General features: G+C 40.7%; 1 long non-coding RNA gene across 1 annotated transcript; it reads right to left on the bottom strand.

Annotated features, from left to right (window-relative positions):
- Positions 1-268: 268 nt before the first annotated feature.
- On the bottom strand, positions 269-14,063 carry LOC142166446 (uncharacterized). The gene is made up of 2 exons (XR_012696877.1): positions 13,445-14,063; positions 269-520 (listed from the first exon to the last, which is right to left on the bottom strand). It is a non-coding gene; the product is annotated as an uncharacterized LOC142166446 (long non-coding RNA).
- Between the last annotated feature and the right edge of the window lie 701 nt (positions 14,064-14,764).

Here is a 14,764-nt window from a genome sequence, read left to right as displayed (position 1 = left end):
ATGAGATGGACAGTCCGGCTTAGGCAACCTCACTTATATGGACTCAATTCTCGGATATATTTTTTAGGGAGCATGTGTCACGGCCCATCGGGCACCCGGTACCTTACTCAACCGAGTACCAACATAACGTATCTTTCCTATTACATCATTATAGATAAGTGGGCCAGAAGGCGCGTCATGAGATAACTAGAGTAAACATGAGGGAATACCCGACTTACAACGACCCTACCTGATATAGAAACTTATACTTGTGACATACGGGCCTATAAGGCCAATGTGATCCATTATATACTTTAAATATAAGCCGACAAGGCCATACAAGTATCTGTATACATGACATCTATCGACAAGCCTCTAAGAGTACATACTTATCATAAAGGTCAGGACAGGGCCCCGCCATACCAAAGAATACACGTCTAAATCATGACCAAACAAGCAACTCCGGAGCAAATGGAGCGTACCAACATCTTCCGTTGAGCTAATAGCCTACTTGGAGGGCTCTCGACCTATCTATCAGGACCTGCGGGCATGAAACGCAGTGTCCCCAAGCAAAAAGGGACGTCAGTACAAATGATGTACCGAGTATGTAAGGAATGAAAATTAGTAAATAATAGATATGAGAGAAACATGGAGTAAAAGACTCGACATGTAAGTCTGAATAACTCTGTGAATCATTTAATACTTATAATGTCATGCATATGCGTATAAATGTTATACCATGCATGGGTATATGCGTTCATAACATCATCAAGCCTCTGAGGGCATCACATCATATCATCTTGGCCACTATGGGTAAATTATCAATGTATACCAGCTGATCAGGTGGTGGTGTGTATATAACGCCATCTGGTCATGGGTCAATGTACATGAATGCAATGCGTGAGAAGTATGTCAATAAAATCTCTTGCAATTGTCATAAGACCATTATGCCTCTGATTAATATCATGAAGTAAACTTTATCAATCTATGTATTTTCTGAGACCCATGAACAAATGATAGAATAATAGGACACATGGGGAGTCAAGAACATAAGCATCTCTAGCATTTCTATGAATAGAGTCCTTTATGGAAGTTATGCATTTGCTCGTTTCATTTGTATCGTATGGATCATGCCAAAAGAAAAGAAGGGATTGTCTTACCATTCCTGAGCCGATTCTCTTGACAATCCCTCTAACATACATCAATTGCGACAACACGTAACGACGGATCGAAGTAGGAAAAAATCTGTATGATATTCCTGAGAAAGATTGTACTGTGCTTACATAGAATTGCATCTCACACATAATAGGATCTTGTATGAATTTGTTGAAGCCTCATCCGCACTTTGTAGTCATAAGCCTTTTTAATTTTGTGAATTTTAGAGAGCCTCTCACGTTTGAAGCTATTAGGAAACCAAAGAAAGTAGGGACCAAAGTCTTTAATATTTTGCTGAAACCTTCTTTGATGGGTAAAGATTAGAAAATGAGTTAGAGAGGTTCTCTTAACCCTTAGGAGTGGGCCCCACTTAGTGGCTTAGTTGGCCAAAAACTTCTCCAAATTTTGCAACATTTTATGAGAATTTAAGAGTCATTTACTTGATCAATCTTGCTGCCATGTTAAGGGTCATTAAACCTTATCCAATTATTTGAATTAATTAGTTAATCTCCCACTAAAAATTATTAACTACCCAATTATCCACATATTTAAGAATTATCTCAAATTACTTAAAATGTTACTCACTTTTGACATACCTTGTACACCTCACTATCATGGTCGTGTGGTGCCTTGTATGGCACAAGTCTATAAATACGTGGTATTGTAGCTTGGACTGTATTTTATCTCCAACTTCGACGAAATTTATTTTCTTCGATTTGCTTACCCTCTAACCTTCACGAATTTATTCATCACTTGTTTGAAATAGCATAATGCTTATAATCTCAAAATAATCTCATTCCCAAACTTACATCAATTTACTTATGGCGTACTTTCACGTACGAAAACATGGGGTATAAAATCATGTTCCCTAGAGCCTCAGAGATGCATGGCATGCCAAGTTTGAGCAATTACGCCAGGGTGCTATGACGGTGTTAGAGTATGCAATTCGTTTCAGTGATTTGGCTAGACATGCATCGACCTTGGTTTCTACAGTTCGAGAGAGGGTCCGACGTGTTATTGAGGGACTCCATCCCAACATCAGGACTAGCATGGACCGGGAGTTAGAGATGTATATTTCGTATCAGCAGGTTGTGAATATTGCTAGGAGAGTGGAGGGCATGCTTGCTTGAGAGAGAGAGGAGAGAGAGGCCAAGAGGTCTCGAGAGACTGGTTCTTACTCTAGTGCTTGTGCCCCAGCTACAGTTCGACATGGTAGGGGCTACGTGAGTTGCCCCGTTCATTCAGCTCTTCCAGCCGCCAGTGGTATTCCAGCTACTTCTAAACCCCACGAGCCTTATTATGCACCGCCAGTATCTAGTGTGTCCCCTACACGGGGTGTTTCCAGCGGTCAGCCCAGCAGACCTGGCCCGATCCAGCCATGGCAGCCACGCCCTCCTAGAGCTTGTTTTGAGTGTGGCGACACTTGCCATATGGTGATGGATTGCCCCTGACTTAGGAGGGGTGCACCTCCACAAACTTCTCAGCCACAACGTGCTCCCCAGGGTCCTCAGGCTATGATTACAGCACCAGCTACCACTCCACCTACTCAGCCAGCTCGAGGTGGAGGTCAGGGAGGTAGAGGTCGCCTTAGAGGGGGAGGCCAGGATAGATACTATGCCCTTCCTGCTCGTATAGAGGTAGTTGCTTCTGACTCTGTCATTACAGGTATTGTTCCGATCTGTTACAGAGATGCATCGGTTCTATTCGATCTAGGCTACACTTATTTCTATGTGTCAACTTATTTTACTTCGTATTTGGGCATATCCCATGATTCTATGAGTTTTCTTGTGTATGTGTCTACACCCGTGAGAGATTCTATTGTTGTTGACCGTGTGTATCAGTCGTGTTTGGTTGTTATTAGTGGTTTTGAGACCAGAGTCGATTTGTTATTGCTTAGTATGGTAGATTTTGATATTATCTTGGGCATGGACTTGTTATCGCCCCATTATGCTATTCTTGATTGTCACGCCAAGACCATGATGCTGGCTATGCCAGGCTTACCGCGGTTAGAGTGGAGGGGTACATTAGATTACACTTCCAGCAGAGTTATTTCATTTCTTAAAGCTCAACAAATAGTTGAGAAGGGGTGTGACGCATATCTAGCTTATGTGAAAGATGTTAGTATTGATACCCTTACAGTTGAGTCAGTCCCAATGCTGACGGATTTCTCTGATGTGTTTCCAGCTGATTTTCCGGGCATGACACCCGACAGAGATATCGACTTTGGTATTGATTTATTGCCGGGCACTAAGCCGATCTCTATTCCTCCATATCGTATGGCTCCTCCTAAGTTGAAGGAGTTGAAGGAACAGTTACATGAATTGCTTGATAAGGGCTTCATTCAGCCTAGTGTGTCACCTTGGGGTGCTCATATCTTGTTTGTGAAGAAAAATGATGGTTCTATGCGTATGTGCATTGATTATTGCCAGTTGAACAAAATTACAGTGAAGAACATGTATCCTTTGCCTCGTATTGATGACTTATTTGATCAGTTACAGGGTGCTAGAGTGTTTTCCAAGATTGACTTGCGTTCAGGCTATCATTAGTTGAATATTCGGGAGCCAGACATCTCAAAGACTGCTTTCAGGACTCGGTATGGTCATTACGAGTTCCTTGTGATGTCATTTAGGCTGACCAACGCCCCAGCAGCATTTATGCATTTGATGCACAATGTATTTCGGCCATATCTTGACTCTTTCGTCATTGTGTTTATTGACGACATTCTGGTGTACTCCCAAAGTCGAGAGGAGCACGAGCAACACCTGAGGACTGTGCTTCAAACCTTAAGAGAAAGAAGTTATATGCGAAGTTCTCAAAATATGAATTTTGGTTAGATTCCGTGGCATTTTTGGGGCATGTAGTGAGGGGATCAAGGTGGATCCAAAGAAGGTGGAAGCAGTGTAGAGTTGGCCCAGACCGTCCTCAACCACAGAGATCCGGAGCTTTCTTGGTTTGGCGGGGTATTACCGTCGATTTGTTGTTCTCATCTATTACAGCACCTATGACCAGGCTGACCAAGAAGGGTGCTCCGTTCAGGTGGACAAATGAGTGCGAGGAGAGCTTTCAAAAGCTCAAGACAACTTTGACTACAGCCCCAGTATTAGTATTGCCTACAGGTTCAGAGTCTTATACTATTTATTATGATGCGTCGTAGATTGAACTCGATGCGGTGTTGATGCAAGACTGTAGGGTGATCGCCTACGCGTCCAGACAACTGAAGGTGCATGAAAAAGAATTATCTCGTCCATGACCTTGAGTTAGCAGCCATTGTTCATGCCTTGAAGATTTGGAGGCACTAGTTGTACTGTGTCCCTTGTGAGATTTATACTGATCATAGGAGTTTGCAGCATCTGTTCAAGCAGAAAGATCTTAACTTGCGTCAGCGGAGGTAGTTAGAGCTGCTTAAGGATTATGATATCACTATTCTATACCATCCCGAGAAGGCCAATGTGGTGGCCAATGCATGAGTCGCAGGGAGGGGAGTTTGGGGAGTTTAGCATATTTGCCAACAGTAGAGAGACCATTGGCACTGGATGTTTAGGCCTTAGCCAACCAGTTTGTTAGATTGGATATTTTTGAGCTGAGTCGAGTTTTGGCTTGTGTGGTCTCTCAGTCTTCTCTTTATGATCGTATCAGGAAGCGTCAGTATGATGACCCCCATCTGCTTGTCCTTAAGGAAACGGTTCAGTATGGTGATGCTAAGGAGGTCACTATTGGAGATGATGGTGCAGTAAGGATGCACGGCAGGCTATGTGTGCCCAATATAGATGGATTACGTGAGTTGATTCTCTAGGAGGCTCACAGTTCGCGGTACTCTATTTATCTGGTTCCACGAAGATGTATCAGGACTTGAGACAACATTAGTGGTGGCGTAGAATGAAGAAGGATATAGTGGAGTATGTAGCTCGGTGCCTAAATTTCCAGTAGGTGAAGTATGAGCATCAACAGCCGGGTGGATTGCTTCAGAAGTTAGAGATTCTGGAGAGGAAATGGGAGCGGATCACTACATATTTCGTTGTTGGACTCCCACGGACTCAGCGGAAGTTTGATGCAGTTTGGGTGATTGTGGATAGACTGATCAAGTCAGCTCATTTCATTCCTGTGATGACTACCTATTTTTTCGAGCAGCTGGCTCGAGTTTATATCCGCGATATTATCAGGTTTCATGGCGTGCCGGTATCTAGAGGGACTTATAGCATGATTTAGGTAGTCGAGTGGAGCTGAGCATAGTATTTCACCCACTGATGGACAGACAGTCCGAGCGCACTATTCAGATACTAGAGGATATGCTTCGTGCATGTGTGATGGAGTTTGGAGGTTCTTGGGATCAGTTCTTGCCACTTGCAGAGTTTGCCTATAACAACATATCAGTCCAACATTCAGATGGCATCGTATGAGTCTTTATATGGCAGGCGGTGTCCGTCTCCAGTGTGTTGGTTCGAGCAGGGCGAAGCTAGATTATTGGGTACAAACTTGGTTCATGATGCTTTGGAGAAGGTTAAGGTGATTCAGGATAGACTTCGTATAGCCCAGTCCAGACAGAAGAGTTATGTGGATTGGAATGTTCGCGATGTTGCATTCATGGTTGGAGAGTGAGTCTTTCTCCGGGTTTCGCCTATGAAGGGCATTATGAGGATTCGAGAAGAAGGGCAAGCAGATCTCAAGGTTCATTGGCCCATTTGAGGTGTTGCGGCGAGTTAGGAAGGTTGCTTATGAGTTTGCCTTACCTCTAGTCTAGCAGGAGTTCATTCGGTATCCCACGTTTATAGGCTCCGGAAGTATCACAGTGATCCGTCTCACGTGTTGAATTCTAGCTCAGTCCAGTTGGACAAGGATTTATCTTATGTTGAGGAGCCAGTGGCTATTTTAGATAGGCAGGTTCGAAAGCTGAAGTCGAAAAACATTGCTTCAGTGAAGGTTCAGTAGAGGGGTCAGCCGGTCGAGGAGGCGATTTGGTAGATCGAGCAGGATATGCACAACCGTTATCCTCATCTTTTCACCACTTCAGGTATGTTTCTATGCTCGTTCGAGGATGAACGATTGTTTTAAGAGGGGAGGATGTAACGACCAGGTAGCTTGTTTTGAGAGTAATAGCCCCAATCCCCTATTAACTGCTTCCCCCGTATCTTTTTCTGATTGTGTAACTTGTTGGGAGGTGTTGTTTGTGGTTTCGGAGTGTTTTGGGACACTTAGTCCCAAAAACGGAAGCTTAAGTTATAGGATTTCGACCGTAGTCAGAACTGTGTGAAGACGACTTCGAAATGGAGTTTCGTCGGTTCTGTTAGCTCCATTGGGTGATTTTAGACTTAGGGGCATGTCCGGATTGTGTTTTAGAAGTTTGTAGCTAATTTAGGCTTGAAATGGCGAAGGTCAAATTTTTGGAGATTTTGACCGGTAGTGGACTTTTTGATATCGGGGTCGCATTGGATTTCCAGAAGTTGGAGTAGCTCCGTAATGTTGAATTGACTTGTGTGCAAAATTTGAGGTCAATCAAGCATGGTTTGATAGGTTTCGATTTCGGTTGTAGAAATTTGAAGTTTCAAGTTCATTAAGTTTGGATTGGAGGGTGATTCGTATTTTTAGCGTTGTTTGATGTGATTTGAGGGCTCGACTAAGTCCGTATGGTATTTTAGGACTTCTTGCTATGATTGGTTGAGGTCCCGAGGGCCTTGGGTATGTTTCGAATGCTCAACGGAAGGCTTTTCTTCATTGCGCTCATGAGAGAGGTCTCACATTCGCGTAAGGTATCTGGGAGGCCAGCTGAAGTTGTTCTTCGTGTCATGAAGATGGGGCCGCGTTCGTGAAGGTCTAATGATCAGTGCATCGCGAACGCGTGAGGTGCATCGCGTTCGCTTAAGGGAAATGGAGCAGCTGGGACCCCAAGGAAATTGTTCTATGCGAACGCGAGTTCAACGCGAACGCGAGGGTTTGACCGTGTTCGCGAAGAAAGAATTACCTGAACAGAATATAAGTTTTCAAAAATGAGGGTTTGGCCATTTTTATCAAAATTTGAGTTTGGGAGCTTGGATTTGGATGAGATTTTGAGGGATTTTCAGAGACATCGATTGGGTAATGATTCTACACTTGATTTTGGTTATATCCCAATAATCTATCATTAATTTCATTATTTGATTTCGAATTTGGGTTGAAAATTGAGAAAAATGAGAACAAGTTCTTCAACTAAGATTTTGGGTTTTGATTGGGATTTTAAAATCGGATTTGGATAATTTTTGTATAAGTGAACTCGTGAATGAATGAGTATTCATATTTTGTGATTTTTACCCGATTCCGAGACGTGGCCCCTGGGAGACTTTTTAAAGCAATTTTCGAATTTCTTATTAAAGTCTTGATTTTATTAATTAGATTAGTCTATTAGAGTTATATTAATGATATGTAATTGCTTGTGGCGAGATTTGGGTCATTCAAAGTTGGATATTTGTGGAAAAGGCATTGTTACCGATTGATTGAGCTTGGTTCGAGGTAAATGACTTGCCTAACCTTGTGTGGGGGAACTCCCCTTAGGATTTGGTACTGTTATGATATGTGAGCGTCGTGTACGTGAAGTGGCGAGTGTGTACATGGCTATTGTTGTAAAACTCCGTCTTTCACTAAGTAATATTCTATTTCACTTTAATTAAGTTATACTAGCATGTGTAATTATCCTGTTTAGCCTAAAATAGTATGTCTACGTCTCTTAAATGCTTATCTGAACTCTGTGCAGCATGCTTAGTGGATTTCCTACTTCTTCCTTGACTTATACTTAGTCTAAAATGTAGGATTTCGTATTACAGCTATTATCCTCCTGCATATTTACTTTGGGACTATGGGATGGTATCCCGAGAGATCTCTCCCTGCACATTTACTTTTGGGACTGGTGGACGGTGCCCCGGGAGAACCCCCTGCATATTTACTTTAGGAATACGGGACGATATACCGAGACCTGCACAATTATTTTTGGGACTACGAGATGGTATCTCGGAAGATCCCCTGTGATTATTTCTGTACACTATACGGTTATCCTTTTATGATTTCTTTCTGGTTAAATTTCAGTCTTTTATATTACTGTGATATTTTTTTCCATCTTATTTTAAATATATATATACCAGTAGGGCCTGACCTGACCTCGTCACTACTCGATCGAGGTTAGGCTTGGAACTTACTAGGTACCGTTGTGGTGTACTCATGCTGCTCTTCTGCACATATTTTTGTGTGCAGATCTAGGTACTTCTTACCAACCGCGTCATCAGTGAGTAGCGACAGTTGGAGACTTTAAGGTATATCTGTCGTATCCGCATACCTCAGAGTCCCCTTTATTCTCCCATATGTCCATTATCTCCTGTACTTCTTTTGTTAGACTCTTATGTATAGAGACACTAGTTTTCCTTCTATAGTTTGTGACTCACGATGATTCGGGTTTTGGGAAGACTGTGTAGCATTGATGAGTTGGTTATTGTACATGCCGGGTGCTTATGTTATTATTGTTGTAGTTAGTTATGAGTTGTACCAAAGCTATCACATATTATATAAGTAAAATCTATTAAATATGTATAAATATTTATTTACACACTCAATAACAAAAATGAACTATGGATCCGGATAATACAAATCATAACTTCGCCTCTGCCCTAGTTTCTTTTAACCAAGGAAACACTGACATTTATGAACATAGTCTTCTCTTTTTCCATGCAATTATTTGCAATGATCTCTCTAGTGGAAGAATTGATCTATATTCAATTCATCACTAAAATGGCTAACAAGCAAAGGTTCAGCCACAGATCTAAAACTTTGTACCATATTATACTTCTCATCAGAAGAATAATACCTTGGGATTTCTGAAGTTTCCAAGCAATCAATGGCAAAAGATCCTTCTTTCTCAACAACATACATCACTTCTGCAGGAGATGGATTGTATGCAGGAATATTGAATGCATCCATTTTTTCCTCCTCTATTGATCCATGCATTCATTATTTTATTTAGTAGAATTAACCCGATCAGCCACCCGCTCAATCGTTTAAACTAAAAATAATCGCCTTGGAAAGTAAACAAAAAGATCTCTATATTTTTGTTAAATCTTTATCCTATGATGCTTGCAATATCCTAGCAAGCTTAGGCAATCAATGTGTCCTTAGTGTCACAAATTATGAAGGTTATGTCGAAACACTAAGTAGTTTTTAATATAATATTTACGGTTTGCTCAAAAAAAAATATTTATAGACGGTTGGTACCGAATTTATTCTCAATTTTCCAATATTATTCCTCACAAGTCAAACTAAATATATTAAATGATTTTTCCTTGTTAGGAGGTTGGTTGAACAGTACAGAGATAGGAAGAAAGACCTGCACATGGTGTTTATTGACCTAGAGAAAGCATATGACAAGGTTCCTAGAGAAGTTCTCTGAGAAGCTTGGAGGCAAAAGATGTGTCGGTTCCCTACATTATGACGATTAAGGACATGTATGATGGGGAAAAGACTCGGGTTAGGACAGTAGGAGGCGACTCTGAGGATTTTCCTGTTGTCATGGGGTTACCCCAAGATTTTGCACTCAGTCCGTTCTTATTCGCCCTGGTAATGGATGCGTTAACACACCACATTTAAGGGGATGTGCCATGGTGCATTCTATTCGCCGATGACATAGTTCTGATTGATGAGTTGCGAGCCGGTGTTAACGAGAGGCTGGAGGTTGGAGACAGGCTCTTGAATCTAAGGTTTTTAAGCTTAGCTGGATGGAGACAGAATACCTGGAGTGTAAGTTCAGCGTCGAGCAGGGGAAAATGGGCGTGGATGTGAGGCTTGAATCACAGGTCATCCCAAGTAGAGGCAGCTTCAAGTACCTTGAGTCGGTTATCCAGGGGGAGGGAAGATCGACGAGGATGTCACACACCGCATTGGGGTAGGATGGATGAAGTGGAGGTTAGCATCTGGAGTATTGTGCGACAAGAGAGTGCCACTGATACTCAAAAGTAAGTTATATAAAGCGGTGGTTAGACCGGCCATGATGTATGGGGCTGAGTGTTGGCCTGTTAAGAAGTCACATATCCAGAAGATGAAGGTAGCAGTAATGAGGATGTTGAGGTAGATGTGCGAGCATACTAGGATGGATAAGATTATGAAGGATGATATTCGGGAGAAGGTATGCGTGGCTCCCATTTATGACAAGATGCGGGAAGCGAGGCTCAGATGGTTCGGGCATGTTCAGAAGAGAAGCCTAGATGCTCCGGTAAGGAGGTTCGAACGGCTAGTTGTGCAGGGCACGAGAAGAGGTAGGGGGCGGCCTAAGAAGTATTGGGGGGAAGTGAATAGGCAGGATATATGGCAAGGCTTCAGATTTTCGAGGATAGGACACTTGATAGGAACACGTAGAGGTCGAATATTAAGGTTGTAGGCTAGGAGGTAGTCGAGTCTTGCCTTATGTCATAACTTTGTGGGATTAGTTTGGTAGGGATACTATTTCGCTTTTGCTTTGTATCCTTCTTCAAGATTTCATGTCGTTCCTATTTTCCCTATTTTCCTATTATTTCTGTGGTGTTACTGATTTTATCTCCTTTTGTCTTTTTGTCCTCTTGAGCCGAGGGTCTTTCGGAAACAACCTCTCTATTTCTTCGGGGTAGGGGTAAGGTCTGCGTACACATTACCCTCCCAAGACCCCACTGGTGGGATTTCACTTGGTCGTTGTTGTTGTTTTCCTTCCTATACAATATTTGAAACTTATTTACTAAAATTATCCTAATTTTATTTATTATCCAACATAAACAAAGATTACTTACAAATTATATACAATTCATTATTAGTGCCTTAAATTATATGATTGAATTACATACTTTTCCTATTTTCTCTCCACTCATCTTTCAATAAGGAGGACTGTAACGACCCGATTGGATGTTTTGAGCATTTGCACTTCGCTCGGTAGTTTGGGAGCATGAGTAGCTCCGTATGATGATTAGGAGTTGCATGCAAAATTTGAGTTCATTCCGAGTTGATTTGATTGTTTTAGCGCTAGTTTTTGCAAGTCGAAAGTTCATTAAGTTTGATTTGAGGTGTGTTTTGTCGTTCCGATATTGTTATGTGTGATTTGAAGCCTTGAGTAGGTCTGTGTCATGCTATGGGACTTGTTGGTATGTACGTACGAGGTCCCTAGGGGCTCGAGTGAGTTTCGGATAGATCTAGGCTGTGTTGCACTCGTTTTTCTTATGTTTCGTCGTTGTTTATTCAAGCATAAATGCTACCACATTAAACAAATGAGCTCCGATTTTTGTTTCAATTAAAGCATTAGATCTATATCGTAATAACGGAGCCATAGCAAAAAGAACCGTGAATTTTGGACAAGTATGAGGATTTTATGGTCAGTTTACTAAGAATTGGGTTACCAGATTTTTTAGATTAATTACGAAATTGCTAATGACTTTTTATTTAAAAATCTGAGCTGTCACACCTCTTTTTTTTACCCCGAAAAGGGTATAGGGGAGTTTTTTCAATTAAAGTGATAAAAATGAACGAGATTATTTATTCAAAATCAGAGTCGCCACTTGGGATAATTTATGGTGTCCCAAGTCACTGGTTTAAAATCCCGAATCGAGGAAGTTTGACTCTTATTTATGGTTTACGAACACAAAAATCCGGGTAAGGAATTCTGTTAACCCGGAAGAAGGTGTTAGGCATTCCCGGGTTCCGTAGTTTTAGCATGGTCGCTCAACTATTATTATTGGCCTAATTTCTGATTGATTACATGTTTTATACCTATTGTGCATTTTTACCCTTTGCTCGTTTTAAATATTTATGAAATTATTAAGGAACAAGTTACGATTGTCGTACACTTGTTTGTTTGGTATACATTGCGAATCGTGTCACGGGAACCGTACCCATGATTTACAACATGTTTAAATTATTAACATTATTAGTTGTTGAGCCGGGTCACATAAATTTACCCCGGATTTGGAAATTATGTATCACAACTACGTCACGGGAACCGTACACGTAGCTATGATAATTCTATTATAATGCGCCTAAAGCAAAACTACGAAAGTTCATGGTTATTCTTAAAAGCTAATTTGAGATTATTGCAAGGTCATGAATTATGAATATGAAATTATTGTGGAAGAAATGTATGATTTTAGCTATTGTGAAAAGACGGGCTAGCTATTGAAGGGATTAATTGTTCAGGCCCAAAGATTATGAGTATTCATACAACAACAAGAACAACAACAAAGTTTCGGTGGACCTCGGCCCCAAAAAAATTAACAGGCATGAACCCCAATAAATGACCACTTTGAAGAAATGCCAACAGATATGAATCACCAAGCAAAGTTATAAAGACACCTAGTAGAAATTAACCAAAATATACGAAACAAACAAAATAAAAAAAGCCAATCAAAAGAAATGTAGAAAAAAACAGAAAGTGAATGTGTTCAAATTAGAAAATTAACAATAACCAACTTCTGGGCACTCAATAAAAAACCTGTAGATCAACACACACATATGAATAGTAGTAAGCATCTAGACAAATATTGCATCCTAAGTATACACTGTGAGAGAAAGGAACAGATTGAGCTAAAATATATATAAGCCATGCAAGACATAAACACCCTTGAAATACTACTGTGCCATTTCCTAGATATTGTTACTACATGATGCTTGTAAAACTCGTTTAAGCTAATCCATATAATCTCAACAATGAATATGGGCGGAACTGTAATGCAAAGACAAATCAGACACCCTCCAAATACGCGGACTACTCTAAAGGGGCAAAAATAAACTAAGAACGTATTAAAGATGATGCAACTAGCTTAGGCCACATTCAGAAAGCGTGCTTCACTATACATCGGCACAGAGAACGGGTCTGCAAACAAGAACAAGCAACTTATCTCATGAGAAAATTGATTTTTTCTGATTTCAACATGCGATTATGTCCCAAACTATCTCTAACGAGACGACAAGATAATCTGGTAGCTCAATTAACATATGAGGAGAATAGCATTTAGAGACATTAAACAAAACAGCGAGTTTCACTTTCGGATCGTTTATCCGGGAAAAATGAAGTGTCAATTCAATCTCAAGGTACAAGGAACTCAAGTTGATTTAAGTCCAAAGGAGAATCCGCTAGGCCTCAACGAAACGTTAACTATTCAGCCATCAGTTCAAACGAAGCTAATCGAGATTAATGGCAATAAAGCATAGACAAACCAAAACTAATAATCCACTGGCCGAGCAAACGAATCAGCAATTCAGAGCATTTTTCACCTAGCAAACGGGGCATTCAGTCACATTGAACTTCAATATCAAAACAAGTAAAAAGGAAGAAAGAAAAACAGACCTGAAATTAAAGCTTCAATTAGCTGAAATTTTCAGCAATTACACAGTCATAATATAGTGCCAAACGACGAAATTTCGAACTCGAACAAGACACAAGCAGCGACAAGATGAACGAACTTCTAGAGATTCGGTGAAAGCTGGACAAAGAACTTTGAACCTGAACCTCGAGCGACGATCCCACTTGAAACCTTTCTCCTTCTCCCTCCTCTTCGAATTTTCGCCTCTCAAAACCCCTTTTTTCGTGAAGATTTGAGGAAAGGGGGGTGGCGGGTAACTGCTGTGAGGTGAGGAAGAAGGAGATTGGATGTTTGGGGAGAGATGACTAGTTTAAGCGGCTGCTGGGACTCAAGACTAGGGTTCAGAGGTGGTGGGCGTCATTTTCCGACGGGTTTCCGGCTCTTGAGCGGCCTATGGAGGTTGGAATGGGGTTGAGAGGTGACGGCTAGAGATGGTCTCTTGCGTGTGTGTGTTTGTTTGGTACTGATGGAGAAGAAGGTGAAGAATAAAGAGGTCCTGCGGCTGATTTTGTTTTTTCGTGAGAGATCTAGAGCTGCTCCTAGGTCTTAGGGTGTTTAGAAGATGATGCCTAGGGTCTATTTTTCCAGAAACGGCTAGTCCTATGTCCAGGAAATTAGGTTGTTTTTAAGTATATTTCTAAGATTTTATAGGTATTTGGCTTGGATTATTATGGGCAAGATCCGAATTGGACAAGATTATGGCCAAATTTACCTTTAAAATTGGTCCTTTAACTCTACTAGATTAAAAAATATTAATTCCTAAAATAATGACTATAAAATTATGATTTTTTATTTTTGTATTTTCAAATGTTATAATACTATAAATATAAATATAATACTTGACTTTAAACTTAAAAATAAAAAGTATTTTCATAATTTTTATTTTTTGTGATAAAATAAAGTAAAAAGAGTCAAAACTATTTAAAATAGCGATATTAAACCTAAACTCAATATTTAGGCTAACATGTATGAAATCTTGGGGAGGGTTAAAAAATTACATGTCTACAACTGCCACTCTTTGACTGAAAACGCGAAGAGTTTTCAGACAAAGAACGACGAGACAGGTTTTTTGACCCGACCCTTATTTAGAGAGACCAAAAACTAAAAGAAAGGAGAATGTGACCGAGCCCTGGTATCTGAGCTGCCTACATATCCTTGGCTATAAAGGAATTAGGCCATGTGTAGTTCAGAAGTAGGAACAGTAATGGAGTATACCGAGGTGGAGAGCCGATTGAGGTGCTGTTCCGTCGAGGTTCCGGTCTGCGGTCGTGTTATAACATCAAAAATCAAGATTAAAAAGACTA

Source organism: Nicotiana tabacum, chromosome 11 (assembly GCF_000715075.1).
Source record: "Nicotiana tabacum cultivar K326 chromosome 11, ASM71507v2, whole genome shotgun sequence".
NCBI lineage: Eukaryota > Viridiplantae > Streptophyta > Magnoliopsida > Solanales > Solanaceae > Nicotiana > Nicotiana tabacum.
Note: the sequence above shows the minus strand (reverse complement) of the source record. Positions and strands in the feature narration are given on the sequence as shown.